We start from the raw sequence: 16,649 nt of genomic DNA, 5'->3' as shown, positions 1-16,649 counted from the left end.
GCGAGCAAGCAAAAAATGACCGCAGCACTACGCAACACTACGCTATGCGTGTTCGCACTGTGCTACGTGCAGTTCGCGTAGTGCGAAGTAGCGCTAACTTCGCAAACTACGCGAGCGTAGCGTAGTGCTTCGCCCAGGCCTAAACATTATGCCCTAGGCAGATATGAACCATTGGGTACTGCTTTCCTGCATGAAGTTTGGTCACTCCCATTTACATACAGGTGCATGAGAGATGGTAAAGAAGTTTATATGAAAGGTGAGGAATGCACTTCCACACCTGATCACTCTGTAGGCACATCCAATTGCATGGCACGTGCAATGTGCTAGCTCCTAATTTTGCATGCGTCCTGAAAGGTATTCCAGTACCAGCTATTACACCCTCTTTCACGTTGCTAGCTAACGGTAGTTATTTGCTTTTAAATAACGAGGCTTGCTGCGGGATGCTAGTGGGAATTTCTTACACTGTGACTGTATCACGGAGAGTAGTCTGCTGTAAAAATGTCCTTTTGCCACTCCCGCATGGGTGGCTGGATGTATCCATCTGGGCTTCAATTCCAACCTTGAAAGCAGAGTTCAACGAGATGAGCAGAATAAGGGCTCTATTGTCTCAAAAAGAAGTCGCTCTGACTTCGTCCCGTGAAACATTTGTCCTTCACGTAGCAAACACCAGCACAGAGGTGCAGGCGCTTTTAAATACTGATCTCTCACTGCCTTTTGGTGCCCTGATTCAAACTATATTTAATGCCTCGTCCACATCTGGCTTGGCGCATTTTTTCAAAGTTGTGGGCTCCGGCCTCGTTCCAAACTATTTTTGGTGTGATACCGGCATTTTTTCATTCTATTTTTTCCAGCGTCTTTGGCGGGCTCCCGTTGATTCTCGCCCTCGCGGCTGGTGTGCTGTTGTTGGTCTGGTTACTGCGCAATTGCTGCACAATTTGTGTCACGCGACAGCCTGTCCCGGCTGCTCCATCTTCGTAACCGGATGCTTGAATATTATGGAACTTTACCACTGGCAACCCTGAGCATAGCCTATGGATTGTCCTTCCGGTTTTCCTACTTTACATGCGTGCAACCTGTTTTTCATTGCCTTTCGAATGGGCTCTGGATTTGTGCTTGTCAAACTCGGTGTCTCCTGCCACGGATTATGATCAACTGATGTGTCCATTAGTGGCTCATGAGTTGGACTGTTCTGGTGTCAGGATTATGGCCTGTGGAGCGGCACATGGAGTCCTAGGGAATTGGGACATCGGAACGGCAGCGTATGACTTTTTGGCAAGAAGTTATCTTGAAGAACATGCCAGTTGTCCTCTGATTGTGCTAGAGGGCCCTGTTGTCGAAGAACATGTATGTTCATTTACCTCATTAGACTGGATGGCGAACACTTTTGCAGACCGTTCCAACGACTTCCTCTTGGAAGCTGTCGCTACTTACTGTGCTTATACATTGATGGATTAACTTGTCGTCCAATTTTCCTTGCACAAACCACACATTTTTTTTTTCTCTTGGTGTTCCCACGTTTGGGCTCGTTGAGCCTTTGCAAGATGTAACGACTTACCATTTTCTTTTTTCCCCTTCATTTTGTTTTTTTTTCCGGGTTTTTCTTCGAAATTTCCCTTATTTGAATTTTCAATACATGCACTTGGTTCCGCTCCGTTGAACTTGAACTCTGCGTTCCTTTCTTGTATCCCTAATAATTCATTGTCCGACCAAGGGGGGGAGTAGTGGAGGCAGCGTTTTAGATACATACATTGCTATGTCAGCATAAGCGCGTTAGATGTTAGAAACAACATCTTGCCACTTTTGCTGCTTTTGCACACGACTCTGTAGATACATGTTATTATTTGAAAAATGCTTGCTTGCCTTTTCTTCACATGAGAACTGTCTGTTGTTCACATCCCTAAATGTGCACTGTGACCTTGGTCTGAACATTGTGTGCAGAAACAGTCTGAGCCGCCAAACAATGTATGTTTTTGAGTTCAGGTTGATCGGCCCACTCTCTAGCCATAACACGCACACAGCTGCAAATACCTGAAAGTTGAGAGCCTTTAATATTGCAGTTTGCATGCATTAGACACACATTCTGGAGAAGAACTTTTCCAGGCGCAGAGCAAAGCTGATCCTGTGATGTGATTCACCTAAGCTGATCTTTACGGTATGGGGTTCCCCATTCAAACCTAGAGACCTTCTATTAGTGTAATAGTACTAGCTCACTAGCTCACTAGTGAAGGAAGGGTGGTTCTATTCCACTGTCATTTGTAATATGATTTCTCCCTTCATTTTCTATGGTATTGTAACAATGCTGATGGTTTTAATTATAATCATTTGTCTGCTTATGTTAGCCAAAAGTACTGCATCTTAGGACACGTAGTTTATAAAATAAACGTTTTAAACTTTACCGTGTCTCTGATTACTCTTGTTGTGGACTGATATGAGAATAATAACGAACAGGTATTTCTGATTCCTACCTGAGAGTACTCTAAGTTGCTTGTTCTGGGTTGTCTATACATTGGGAAATCCGAGAGAATACGGAGGACGAATGGGACACTGATGCTAGTCGGAATGGGGTTCTGGGTTCTGAAGTGAGTTTTTGGTACACCGCAATTCACTGAGGTCCTGGTTTCCTGCACATAGTTCTGTGCATGAGGAGAATCCCTGCAACAACACCACGTTGCGTTGAAAGGGAGTTCTATAAGTGTTGTTGTGCATGACTGCACTGAATACTCATAGAACAAGACACATCTCCAGATTTATCAGAAATAATAAATCTTGATATGTGTGTGAATGCTGCATCATTCTCCAATTGGTGTAGGAAAGCACAACATGGAGAATTGTTTTAATTTCTCCTCATTTTTAAATCTTCAATGCATGCTAAAATGTTTAGCATACATTGAAGGAGAAAAATGCGTTTTCTGATTGTTTTTGTGCAGGAAGGTGTGTCTTCCTGCACAAAAACAAACAGCACATGACACAGATATCCTTGCACTATGGTGCAAGGGTGCCTGTGTCACCACATGGCTGCAATTTAAGCAGCCGTGCAGAGAGAAGCATAGATTTGCAACATATTTATGTACACATGTTGCATCCCTCTGCTTCGGAAGTACTTCAGCACACTGCAGTTAAAGAGGTTACTGTGTGATGCTGCAGCACTTCCTCATAGTTCTGCACTTATACATTCACCATACGCTACTAATGCATTCATTCAGTCAATTACATACTACACATACATTCATCTAAACTTTCACACACTAACAAACAAATATAGCTCTTTTTTTAAACCAGGAAAGTTAGTTCTTAGAAGAACTTTTTTTGTCTTCTTATTTCAGGGGAAAAAAAAAACTAGCAATGGTGACTCTCTTGCTTTCGGCATATGAGATCGATTGACTGCTCTTCATAGCATAAAACAGCATTGCATTTTATGCAGAGCACTTTCAGTGATTGAAACTGTGGACGGATGTCCAAATTTTGTACAAAAGGATCCACCCTTGAAGTGCTTCGCTGCGATGGATCTGAAGCCCATGTTAGATGTGAAGGACATCTAACATGGGCTTCAATTGGAATCCCATAGAGCATATTATCAAGCCCATTATCGCCGTTTTAGCGGCAGTTTTCTGCCGCTAAAGTGGCGATAATTTTATCGCCTGTCTAGATAATATGCCCCTTAATTTGCAAAGGAACAAAATGAGGGGGTTCATTTTGCCATAGAAATTTTGATTAGTGCTGCAGAAAGAAAAATTACGGCACATTTTGACTTCTCAAATCCTCTTCTATTTCATTAAAAAATTCTGACATGCAGACTGAAACATGCACTTTGAATACCAGCAGCAGACTTCCCTGGTGAGCAGTAGCTTTACTACAGTGATCTAATGAGCAACTAGAGTGCTAACATTCAGAATTTATGGCAAATGTGTGACTCATCTGAATGCCTTCTTGATGGAACCAAAGTAAACGAGCATTCATAATGCAATAGTTCTCGGGCCCGATTCACAGAACTAACTTAAGACAAAATCCTAAACTTACTACCATTTTGGTATTCACAGAAGGCACTTACTCATTTTGGTATTCATAGAAGGCACTTACTCATTTCGGTATTCACAGAAGTTAGGAGTCCTAACTTTAGGACTCCTTAATGCCTTCTGTGAATACCGAAAGTCTTAAAATTAGGATTTTTCTCAGTTTAGTAGTAGTATAGTTAGGACTCCTAACTTTAGGACTCCTAAATGCCTTCTGTGAATACCGAAAGTCTTAAAATTAGGATTTTTCTCAATTTAGTAGTCCTAAATTTAGACTTAGGACTACTAAATTGAGAAAAATCCTAATTTTAAGACTTTCGGTATTCACAGAAGGCATTTAGGAGTCCTAAAGTTAGGAGTCCTAACTATACTACTACTAAACTGAGAAAAATCCTAATTTTAAGACTTTCGGTATTCACAGAAGGCATTTAGAAGTCCTAAACTTAGGAGTCCTAAACTTAGGACTACTAAATTGAGAAAAATCCTAATTTTAAGACTTTCGGTATTCACAGAAGGCATTTAGGAGTCCTAAAGTTAGGAGTCCTAACTATACTACTACTAAACTGAGAAAAATACAAATTTTAAGACTTTCGGTATTCACAGAAGGCATTTAGGAGTCCTAAAGTTAGGACTCCTAACTTCTGTGAATACCGAAATGAGTAAGTGCCTTCTGTGAATACCAAAATGAGTAAGTGCCTTATGTGAATACCAAAATGGTAGTAAGTTTAGGATTTTGTCTTAAGTTAGTTCTGTGAATCGGGCCCTACGCCCTCGTTTAAGTTAAAGCAATTCTGGTTGTAATTAGGTGGGTTTTTAGCTTTGCTTGTATTAGTGTTTTTCAAACTTTCGTGTATATAACATGCATATGTATGGATATATGTCTATGTATATGTATGCATGCATTTATATATGTATTTATATAGATATGCAAAATATATATATGTTTATATATGTATGTATATATATATCAATGCCGCAAGAAACAGCTTCTGCTGTTGTTAGCCTCCCCCCTCACTCACTTCCGATGGCGGTCCGTGGCGAGGTGGCAATCCTCGAAAAATCAAATAGACGCTGTTATTCCACACTATCTTTGATGACATTAAATTCTGATGTGTGTTCCTGATTAAATTTGAGCTAACAATTGGCACATTACAAGTGAATACAGAATGCGGTAATCTGCTAAATAATACAGCGATGTTTTTGAACACACATTCGTCTAACGCCCCAGTGGGCCAATATCTGATTGAAATCAAAAACATGGCCAAAAAATACAAAAAAGAGCAACAATTACATATTGAATGTGAATACACATTATGGCAATGATACAGTGATTTTCTTCTCTAAAACACATTTTCTCTAACGCCCCAGTGTGCCAATTGTTAGCTCAAATTTAATCAGGAACACACATCAGAATTTAATGTCATCAAAGATAGTGTGGCCATCAGTCTGATGCATACCTGATTTCCGCCCACTGGGGCGCTGAAATTAATACGTTTCATCACTAGAGCGGACTGCCATTTATCGTGTCTATTATAAATGTGTCAATCGCAAAGACAAATTAACTGCACGAATAGGTATTATAATTTAATGTCATTTATTTGAGATTTAAAGTTTTTGTTGAAAAACAAAGCGATACAATTATTCACCGCAAAGTATGTTTTCACTTTCTATTACGTTGTAACCACGTAAAACACTTCATGGTCTCTGTGCACTTCACTCGTGAGCAAGGGATTTCCATCCCGAAACGCGTTGAGTCGGTCGTGTGGCTTATGCTCTAATAAAGAACTGTGGTTTGAAGCTCAAGAGGTGTCCGTGTTTGCTGTGTTTTTCAAGTACGGAGTACGAAGGAATAACAGCGTCTATTTGGATGTATATATATATATATACACATACATATATATATAAATGCATATGCATATATATGCATATATATATGTGCATATGTGTGCGTGTAGAGAGAGGTAGAGAGTAGTAGAGCGGTAGAGGTGTAGAGGTAGAGGTGTAGAGGTAGAGAGGTAGAGGTAGAGAGGTAGAGGTAGAGAGGTAGAGAGTATTATAGAGAGAGGTAGAGAGGCAGAGAGTAGAGAGTGAGTAATAGAGAGTAGTAGTGAGTAGTAGAGAGTGAGTAGTAGAGAGTGAGTATTAGTGAGTAGTAGAGAGTGAGTAGTAGAGAGAAGTAGAGAGTGAGTAGTAGAGAGTGAGTAGTAGAGAGTAGTAGAGAGTGAGTAGTAGAGAGTGAGTAGCAAAGAGAGAGTAGTAGAGAATAGTACAGAGTGAGTAGTGAAGTGAGTAGTAGAGAGTAGTAGAGAGAGTAGTAGAGAGTGACTAGTAGAGAGTAGTAGAGAGAGAGAGTAATAGAGAGTGAGTAGTAGAGAGTAGTAGAGAGTGAGTAGTAGAGAGTGAGTAGTAGAGAGAGAGTAGTAGAGAGTGAGTAGTAGAGTGAGTAGTAGAGGAAGAGTAGTAGAGAGTAGTAGAGTAGTAGAGAGTGAGCAGTAGAGAGTGAGTAGTAGAGAGTAGTGGAGTAGTAGAGAGTAAGTAGTAGAGAGTAGTAGAGAGTGAGTAGTAGAATGAGTAGTAGAGAGTAGTAGAGAGTGAGTAGAGTGAGTAGTAGAGAGTAGTAGAGAGCGAGTAGTAGAGAGCAAGTAGAACAGAGTGTGTAATAGAGAGTGAGTAGTAGAGAGTAGTAGAGAGTGAGTAGTAGAGTAGTAGAAAGTGAGAAGTACAGAGAGTAGTAGAGAGTAGTAGAGTAGTAGAGAGTGAGTAGTAGAGTGAGTAGTAGAGAGTCATTGAGAGCGAGTAGTAGAGAGTGAGTACTGGAGAGTGAGTAGTAGAGAGTAGTAGAGAGCGAGTAGTAGAGAGTGAGTAGTAGAGAGTAAGTAGTAGAGAGTAGTAGAGAGTGAGTAGTAGAGAGTGAGTAGTAGAGTAGTAGAGAGTGAGTGGCAGAGAGAAGTAGAGAGTAGTAGAGTGAGTAGTAGAGAGTAGTAGAGAGTGAGTAGTAGAGAGTAGTCGCGAGTGAGTGGTAGAGAGTGAGTAGTAGAGAGAGAGTAGTAGAGAGTAGTAGAGAGTGAATAGTAGAGAGTAGTAGAGAGTGAGTAGTAGAGAGAGAGTAGTAGAGAGTGAGTAGTACAGAGTGAGTAGTAGAGAGTAGAAGAGTAGTAGATAGTGAGTAGTAGAGAGTGAGTAGTAGAGAGTGAGTAGAAGAGAGAGAGTAGTAGAGAGCAGTAGAGAGTGAGTAGTGTCAGTCAGTCTGTGTCAGTCAGTGTCAGTCAGTCAGTCAGTCAGTGTCAGTCAATCAATGTCAGTCAGTGTCAGTCAATCTGGTTCTCTCCCTCTAAAGCAGCTCTGCTGACTTGGTTCTCCGCTTCTAGAGCAGCTCTGCTGACCTGGTTCTCTGGCTCTAAGGCAGCTCTTCTGGCCTGGTTCTCTCCCTCTAAAGCAGCTCTGCTAACCTGGTTTCTTTGGCTCTACAGCAGCTCTGCTTAACCTGGTTCTCTGGCTCTAGAGCAGCTCTGCTGACCTGGTTCTCTGGCTCTACAACAGCTCTGCTGACCTGTTCCCTTGGCTCCAAAGCAGCTCTGCTCACCTGGTGCTCTCCCTCTAAAGCAGATCTGCTGACCTGGTTCTCTCGCTCTAAAGCAGCTCTACTGGCCCGGTTTCTCTGGCTCTACAGCAGCTCTGCTGACCTGGTTGTCTGGCTCTACAGCAGCTCTGCTGACCTGGTTCTTAGGCTCTAGAGCACCTCTGCTGACTTGGTTCTCTGGCTCTAAAGCAGCTCTGCTGACTTGGTTCTATGGCTCTAAAGCAGCTCTGCTGACCTAGATAGTGAGTAGTAGAGAGTGAGTAGTAGAAAGTGAGTAGTAGAGAGAGAGTAGTAGAGAGTAGTAGAGAGTGAGTAGTAGAGTAGTAGAGAGTAGTCAGTCAGTGTCAGTCAGTCAGTGTCAGTCAGTCAGTGTCAGTCAGTGTCAGTCAGTCAGTCAGTGTCAGTCAGTCAGTGTCAGTCAGTCAGTCAGTGTCAGTCAATCAGTGTCAGTCAGTCAGTCAGTGTCAGTCAATCAGTGTCAGTCAGTGCCAGTCACTCAGTCAGTGTCAGTCAGTCAGTGTCAGTCAATCAGTGTCAGTCAGTGTCAGTCAGTCAGTGACAGTCAATCAGTGTCAGTCAGTGTCATTGTCAGTCAGTGTCAGTGTCAGTCAATCAGTGTCAATCAGTCAGTGTCAGTCAGTCAGTGTCAGTAAGTCAGTGTCAGCTAGAGCAGCTCTGTTGACCTGGTTCTCTGGCTCTAAAGCAGCTCTGCTGATATGGTTCTCTGGCTCTAGTGCAGCTCTGCTGACCTAGTTCTTAGGCTACAGAGCAGCTCTGCTGTTCTGGTTCTCTGGCTCTACAACAGCTCTGCTGACATGGTTCTCTGGCTCTAGAGCAGCTCTGCTGACCTGGTTCTCTGGTTCTAGAGCAGCTCTGCTGACCTGGTTCTTAGGCTCTAGAGCAGCTCTGCTGACCTGGTTCTCTGGCTCTAAAGCAGCTCTGCTGACCTGGTTCTATGGCTCTAAAGCAGCTCTGCTGACTTGGTTCTGTGGCTCTAGAGCAGCTCTGATGACCTGGTCCTCTGCTCTAAAGCAGGTCTGCTGACCTGGTTCTCTGGCTCTAAAGCACCTCTGCTAGCCTGGTTCTCTGGCTCTAAAGCAACTCTGCTGACCTGGTTTCTCTGGCTCTACAGCAGCTCTGCTGACCTGGTTCTCTGGCTCTAGAGCAGCTCTGCTGACCTAGTTCTTAGGCTCTAGAGCAGCTCTGCTGACCTGGTTCTCTGGCTCTACAACAGCTCTGCTGACCTGGTTCTCTGGCTCTAAAGCAGCTCTGCTGACCCGGTTCTATAGCTCTAAAGCAGTTCTGCTGACCTGGTTATCTGCCTCTAGAGCAGCTCTGATGACCTGGTCCTTTGGCTCCAAAGCAGCTCTGCTGACCTGGTTCTCTCCCTCTAAAGCAGCTCTGCTGACCTGGTTCTCTGGCTCTAGAGCAGCTCTGCTGACCTGGTTCTTAGGCTCTAGAGCAGCTCTGCTGACCTGGTTCTCTGGCTCTAAAGCAGCTCTGCTGACCTGGTTCTATGGCTCTAAAGCAGCTCTGCTGACTTGGTTCTGTGGCTCTGGAGCAGCTCTGATGACCTGGTCCTCTGCTCTAAAGCAGCTCTGCTGACCTGGTTCTCTGGCTCTAAAGCACCTCTGCTGGCCTGGTTCTCTGGCTGTAAAGCAGCTCTGCTGACCTGGTTTCTCTGGCTCTACAGTGGCTCTGCTGACCTGGTTCTCTGGCTCTAGAGCACCTCTGCTGACCTAGTTATTAGGCTCTAGAGCAGCTCTGCTGACCTGGTTCTCTGGCTCTAAAGCAGCTCTGCTGACATGGGTCTATGGCTCTAAAGCAGCTCTGCTGACCTAGATAGTGAGTAGTAGAGAGTGAGTAGTAGAGAGTGAGTATTCGAGAGAGTAGTATACAGTGAGTAGTAGTGTAGTAGAGAGTAGTCAGTCAGTGTCAGTCAGTGTCAGTCAGTCAGTGTCAGTCAGTCAGTGGCAGTCAATGTCAACCAGTCAGAGTCAGTATCTGTCAATCAGTGTCAGTCAGTCAGTGTCAGTCAATCAGTGTCAGTCAGTGTCAGTCAATCAGTGTCAGTCAGTCAGTGTCAGTCAATCAGTGACAGTCAGTGTGAGTCAGTCAGTCAGAGTCAGTCAGTCAGTGTCAGTCAATCATTGTCAGTCAGTGTCAGTCAGTGTCAGTGTCAGTTAGTCAGTGTCAATAAGTCAGTGTCAGTCAGTCAGTGTCAGCTAGAGCAGCTCTGCTGACCTGGTTATCTGGCTCTAAATCAGCTCTGCTGACCTGGTTCTCTCCCTCCAAAGCAACTCTGCTGACCTGGTTTCTCTGGCTCTACAGCAGGTCTGCTGACCTGGTTATCTAGCTCTAGAGCAGCTCTGCTGACCTAGTTCTTAGGCTACAGAGCAGCTATGCTGACCTGTTTCTCTGGCTCTGCAACAGCTCTTCTGACCTGGTTCTCTGGCTCTAGAGCAGCTCTGCTGACCTCGTTCTTAGGCTCTACAACAGCTCTGCTGACCTGGTTGTCTGGCTCTAATGCAGTGCTGCTGACCCGGTTCTATGGCTCTAAAGCAGTTCTGCTGACCTGGTTCTCTGACTCTAGAGCAGCTCTGACGACCTGGTCCCTTGGCTCCAAAGCAGCTCTGCTGACCTGGTTCTCTCCCTCTAAAGCAGCTCTGCTGACCTGGTTCTCTCGCTCTAAAGCAGCTCTACTGACCTGGTTTCTCTGGCTCTACAGCGGCTCTGCTGACCTGGTTCTCTGGCTCTAGAGTAGCTCTGCTGACCTGGTTCTTAGGCTCTAGAGCAGCTCTGCTGACCTGGTTCTCTGGCTCTAAAGCAGCTCTGCTGGCCTGGGTCTATGGCTCTAAAGCAGCTCTGCTGAACCAGATAGTGAGTAGTAGAGAGTGAGTAGTAGAGAGTGAGCAGGAGAGAGAGAGTAGTAGAGAGTAGAAGAGAGTGAGTAGCAGTGTAGTAGAGAGTAGTCAGTCAGTGTCAGTCAGTGTCAGTCAGTCAGTGTCAATCAATCAGTGTCACTCAGTGTCAATTAGTCAGAGTCAGTCAGTCAGTGTCAGTCAGTGTCAATCAGTCAGAGTCAGTATCAGTCAATCCGTGTCAGTCAGTCAGTCAGTGTCAGTCAATCAGTGTCAGTCAGTGTCAGTCAATCAGTGTCAGTCAGTCAGTGTCAGTCAATCAGTGACCGTCAGTGTGAGTCAGTCAGTCAGCGTCAGTCAGTCAGTGTCAGTCAATCAGTGTCAGTCAGTGTCAGTCAGTCAGTGTCAGTCAATCATTGTCAGTCAGTGTCAGTCAGTGTCAGTCAGTGTCAGTGTCAGTTAGTCAGTGTCAATCAGTCAGTGTCAGTCAGTCAGTGTCAGCTAGAGCAGCTCTGCTGACCTGGTTGTCTGGCTCTAAATCAGCTCTGCTGACCTGGTTCTCTCCCTCTAAAGCAGCTCTGCTGACCTGGTTTCTCTGGCTCTAAAGCAGGTCTGCTGACCTGGTTATCTGGCTCTAGTGCAGCTCTGCTGACCTAGTTCTTAGGCTCTAGAGCAGCTCTGCTGACCTGGTTCTCTGGCTCTACAACAGCTCTTCTGACCTGGTTCTCTGGCTCTAGAGCAGCTCTGCTGACCTCGTTCTTAGGCTCTAGAGCAGCTCTGCTGACCTGGTTCTCTGGCTCTACAACAGCTCTGCTGACCTGGCTCTCTGGCTCTTAAGCAGCTCTGCTGACCCGGTTCTATGGCTCTAAAGCAGATCTGCTGACCTGGTTCTCTGCTTCTAGAGCTGCTCTGATGACCTGATTCTCTCGCACTAAAGCAGCTCTACTGACCTGGTTTCTCTGGCTCTACAGTGGCTCTGCTGACCTGGTTCTCTGGCTCTAGAGTAGCTCTGCTGATCTGGCTCTTAGGCTCTAGAGCAGCTCTGCTGACCTGGTTCTCTGGCTCTAAAGCAGCTCTGCTGACCTGGGTCTATGGCTTTAAAGCAGCTCTGCTGACCTGGGTCTATGGCTCTAAAGCAGCTCTGCTGACCTAGATAGTGAGTAGTAGAGAGTGAGTAGTAGAGAGTGAGTAGGAGAGAGAGAGTAGTAGAGAGTAGTAGAGAGTGAGTAGTAGTGTAGTAGAGAGTAGTCAGTCATTGTCAGTCAGTGTCAGTCAGTCAGTGTCAGTATGTCAGTGTCAGTCAGTGTCAATAAGTCAGAGTCAGTCAGTCAGTGTCAATCAGTCAGAGTCAGTAGCAGTCAATCAGTGTCAGTCAGTCAGTCAGTGTCAGTCAATCAGTGTCAGTCAGTGTCAGTCATTCAGTGACAGTCAGTGTGAGTCAGTCAGTCAGTGTCAGTCAGTGTCAGTCAGTCAGTGTCAGTCAATCATTGTCAGTCAGTGTCAGTCAGTGTCAGTTAGTCAGTGCCAATCAGTCAGTGTCAGCCAGTCAGTGTCAGTCAGTCAGTGTCAGCTAGAGCAGCTCTGCTGACCTGGTTCTCTGGCTCTAGAGCAGCTCTGCTGACCTCGTTCTTAGGCTCTAGAGCAGCTCTGCTGACCTGGTTCTCTGGCTCTACAACAGCTCTGTTGACCTGGTTCTCTGGCTCTAAAGCAGCTCTGCTGACCCGGTTCTATGGCTCTAAAGCAGTTCTGCTGACCTGGTTCTCTGCCTCTGGAGCCGCTCTGATGACCTGGTCCCTTGGCTCCAAAGCAGCTCTGCTGACCTGGTTCTCTCCCTCTAAAGCAGCTCTGCTGACCTGGTTCTCTCACTCTAAAGCAGCTCTACTGACCTGTTTTCTCTGGCTCTATAGCGACTCTGCTGACCTGGTTCTCTGGCTCTAGAGAAGCTCTGCTGACCTAGTTCTTAGGCTACAGAGCAGCTCTGCTGATCTGTTTCTCTGGCTCTACAACAGCTCTGCTGACCTTGTTCTCTGGCTCTAAAGCAGCTCTGCTGACCCGGTTCTATGGCTCTAAAGCAATTCTGCTGACATGGTTCTCTCCCTCTAGAGCAGCTCTGCTAACCTGGTTCTCTACCTCTAGAGCAGCTCTGCTGACATGGTTCTCTCCCTCTAAAGCAGCTCTACTGACCTGGTTTCTCTGGCTCTACAGCAGCTCTGCTGACCTGGTTCTCTGGCTCTACAGCAGCTCTGCTGACCTGGTTCTTAGGCTCTAAAGCAGCTCTGCTGACCTGGTCCTCTGCTCTAAAGCAGCTCTGCTGACCTGGTTCTATGGCTCTAAAGCACCTCTGCTGACTTGGTTCTCTGGCTCTAAATCAGCTCTGCTGGCCTTGTTCTCTCCCTCTAAAGCAGCTCTACTGACCTGGTTTCTCTGGCTCTACAGTGGCTCTGCTGACCTGGTTCTCTGGCTCTAGAGCAGCTCTGCTGACCTGGTTCTTAGGCTCTAGAGCAGCTCTGCTGACCTGGTTCTCTCGCTCTAAAGCAGCTCTGCTGACCTGGGTCTATGGCTCTAAAGCAGCTCTGCTGACCTAGATAGTGAGTAGTAGAGAGTGAGTAGTAGAGAGTGAGTAGTCGAGAGAGAGTAGCAGAGAGTGAGTAGTAGTGTAGTAGAGAGTAGTCAGTCAGTGTCAGTCAGTGTCAGTCAGTCAGTGTCAGTGAGTCAGTGTCAGTCAGTGTCAACCAGTCAGAGTCAGTATCAGTCAATCAGTGTCAGTCAGTGTCAGTCAATCAGTGTCAGTCAGTCAGTGTCAGTCAATCAGTGACAGTCAGTGTCAGTCAGTCAGTCAGTGTCAGTCAGTCAGTGTCAGTCAATCAGTGTCAGTCAGTGTCAGTCAGCCAGTGTCAGTCAATCATTGTCTGTCAGTGTCAGTCAGTGTCAGTGTCAGTTAGTCAGTGTCAATCAGTCAGTGTCAGTCAGTCATTGTCAGTCAGTCAGTGTCAGCTAGAGCAGCTCTGCTGACCTGGTTGTCTGGCTCTAAATCAGCTCTGCTGACCTGGTTCTCTCTCTCCAAAGCAGCTCTTCTGACCTGGTTTCCCTGGCTCTACAGCAGGTCTGCTGACCTGGTTATCTGGCTCTAGAGCAGCTCTGCTGACCTAGTTCTTAGGCCACAGAGCAGCTCTGCTGATCTGTTTCTCTGGCTCTACAACAGCTTGTCTGACCTGGTTGTCTGGCTCTGGAACAGCTCTGCTGACCTCGTTCTTAGGCTCTACAACAGCTCTGCTGACCTGGTCTCTGGCTCTAAAGCAGTGCTGCTGACCCGGTTCTATGGCTCTAAAGCAGTTCTGCTGACCTGGTTCACTAACTCTAGAGCAGATCTGATGACCTGGTCCCTTGGCTCAAAAGCAGCTCTGCTGACCTGGTTCTCTCCCTCTAAAGCAGCTCTGCTGACCTGGTTCTCTCGCTCTAAAGCAGCTCTACTGACCTGTTTTCTCTGGTTCTACAGCAGCTCTGCTGACCTGGTTCTCTGGCTCTAGAGTAGCTCTGCTGACCTGGTTCTTAGGCTCTAGAGCAGCTCTGCTGACCTGGTTCTCTGGCTCTAAAGCAGCTCTGCTGACCTGGGTCTATGGCTTTAAAGCAGCTCTGCTGAACCAGATAGTGAGTAGTAGAGAGTGAGTAGTAGAGTGTGAGTAGGAGAGAGAGAGTAGTAGAGAGTAGTAGAGAGTGAGTAGTAGTGTAGTAGAGAGTATTCAGTCAGTGTCAGTCAGTGTCAGTCAGTCAGTGTCAGTCAGTGTCAATCAGTCAGAGTCAGTCAGTCAGTGTCAGTCAGTGTCAATCAGTCAGAGTCAGTATCAGTCAATCAGTGTCAGTCAGTCAGTCAGTGTCAGTCAATCAGTGTCAGTCAGTGTCAGTCAATCAGTGTGAGTCAGTCAGTGTGAGTCAATCAGTGACAGTCAGTGTGAGTCAGTCAGTCAGCGTCAGTCAGTCAGTGTCAGTCAATCAGTGTCAGTCAGTGTCAGTCAGTCAGTGTCAGTCAATCATTGTCAGTCAGTGTCAGTCAGTGTCAGTCAGTGTCAGTGTCAGTTAGTCATTGTCAATCAGTCAGTGTCAGTCAGTCAGTGTCAGCTAGAGCAGCTCTGCTGACCTGGTTGTCTGGCTCTAAATCAGCTCTGCTGACCTGGTTCTCTCCCTCTAAAGAAGCTCTGCTGACCCGGTTCTATGGCTCTAAAGCAGTCCTGCTGACCTGGTTCTCTGCCTCTAGAGCAGCTCTGCTGACCTCGTTCTTAGGTTCTAGAGCAGCTCTGCTGACCTAGTTCTCTGGCTCTACAACAGCTCTGTTGACCTGGTTCTCTGGCTCTAAAGCAGCTCTGCTGACCCGGTTCTATGGCTCTACAGCAGGTCTGCTGACCTGGTTCTCTGGCTCTAGAGCAGCTCTGCTGACCTCGTTCTTAGGTTCTAGAGAAGCTCTGCTGACCTGGTTCTCTGGCTCTACAACAGCTCTGTTGACCTGGTTCTCTGGCTCTAAAGCAGCTCTGCTGACCCGGTTCTATGGCTCTAAAGCAGTCCTGCTGACCTGGTTCTCTACCTCTAGAGCAGCTCTGATGACCTGGTCCCTTGGCTCCAAAGCAGCTCTGCTGACCTGGTTCTCTCCCTCTAAAGCAGCTCTGCTGACCTGGTTCTCTCGCTCTAAAGCAGCTCTACTGACCTGGTTTCTCTGGCTCTATAGCGACTCTGCTGACCTGGTTCTCTGGCTCTAGAGTAGCTCTGCTGACCTGGTTCTTATGCTCTAGAGCAGCTCTGCTGACCTGGTTCTCTGGCTCTAAAGGAGCTCTGCTGACCTAGGTCTATGGCTCTAAAGCAGCTCTGCTGACCTAGATAGTGAGTAGTAGAGAGTGAGTAGTAAAGAGTGAGTAGTAGAGAGAGAGTAGTGGAGAGTAGTAGAGAGTGAGTAGTAGTGTAATAGAGAGTAGTCAGTCAGTGTCAGTCAGTGTCAGTCAGTCAGTGTCAGTCAGTGTCCATCAGTCAGAGTCAGTCAGTCAGTGTCAGTCAGTGTCAATCAGTCAGAGTCAGTATCAGTCAATCAGTGTCAGTCAGTCAGTCAGTGTAATCAATCAGTGTCAGTCAGTGTCAGTCAATCAGTGTCAGTCAGTCGGTGTCAGTCAATCAGTGACAGTCAGTGTGAGTCAGTCAGTCAGTGTCAGTCAGTCAGTGTCAGTCAATTAGTGTCAGTCAGTGTCAGTCAGTCAGTGTCAGTCAATCATTACCAGTCAGTGTCAGTCAGTGTCAGTGTCAGTTAGTCAGTGTCAATCAGTCAGTGTCAGTCAGTCACTGTCAGTCAGTCAGTGTCAGCTAGAGCAGCTCTGCTGACTTGGTTGTCTGGCTCTAAATCAGCTCTGCTGACCTGGTTCTCTCCCTCTAAAGCAGCTCTGCTGACCTGGTTTCTCTGGCTCTACAGCAGGTCTGCTGACCTGGTTATCTGGCTCTAGAGCAGCTCTGCTGACCTAGTTCTTAGGCTACAGAGCAGCTCTGCTGATCTGTTTCTCTGGCTCTACAACAGCTCTGCTGACCTGGTTCTCCGGCTCTACAGCAGCTCTGCTGACCTGGTTCTCTGGCTCTACAGCAGCTCTGCTGACCTGGTTCTTAGGCTCTAGAGCAGCTCTGCTGACCTGGTCCTCTGCTCTAAAGCAGCTCTGCTGACCTGGTTCTATGGCTCTAAAGCACCTCTGCTGACTTGGTTCTCTGGCTCTTACGCAGCTCTGCTGACCTTGTTCTCTCCCTCTAAAGCAGCTTTGCTGACCTGGTTTCTCTGGCTCTACAGCAGCTCTGCTGACCTGGTTTTCTGGCTCTAGAGCAGCTCTGCTGACCTAGTTCTATGGCTCTAAAGCAGTTCTGCTGACCTGGTTCTCTGCCTCTAGAGCAGCTCTGATGACCTGGTCCTTTGGCTCCAAAGTAGCTCTGCTGACCTGGTTCTCTCCCTCTAAAGCAGCTCTGCTGACCTGGTTCTCTCGCTCTAAAGCAGCTCTACTGACCTGGTTTCTATGGCTCTACAGTGGCTCTGCTGACCTGGTTCTCTGGCTCTAGAGCAGCTCTGCTGACCTGGTTCTTAGGCTCTAGAGCAGCTCTGCTGACCTGGTTCTCTGGCTCTAAAGCAGCTCTGCTGACCTGGGTCTATGGCTCTAAAGCAGCTCTGCTGACCTACATAGTGAG

The sequence above is a fragment of the Triturus cristatus genome, chromosome 8 (assembly GCF_964204655.1).
Source record: "Triturus cristatus chromosome 8, aTriCri1.1, whole genome shotgun sequence".
In the NCBI taxonomy this organism is placed as follows: domain Eukaryota; kingdom Metazoa; phylum Chordata; class Amphibia; order Caudata; family Salamandridae; genus Triturus; species Triturus cristatus.
This window is presented reverse-complemented; position numbering follows the sequence as displayed.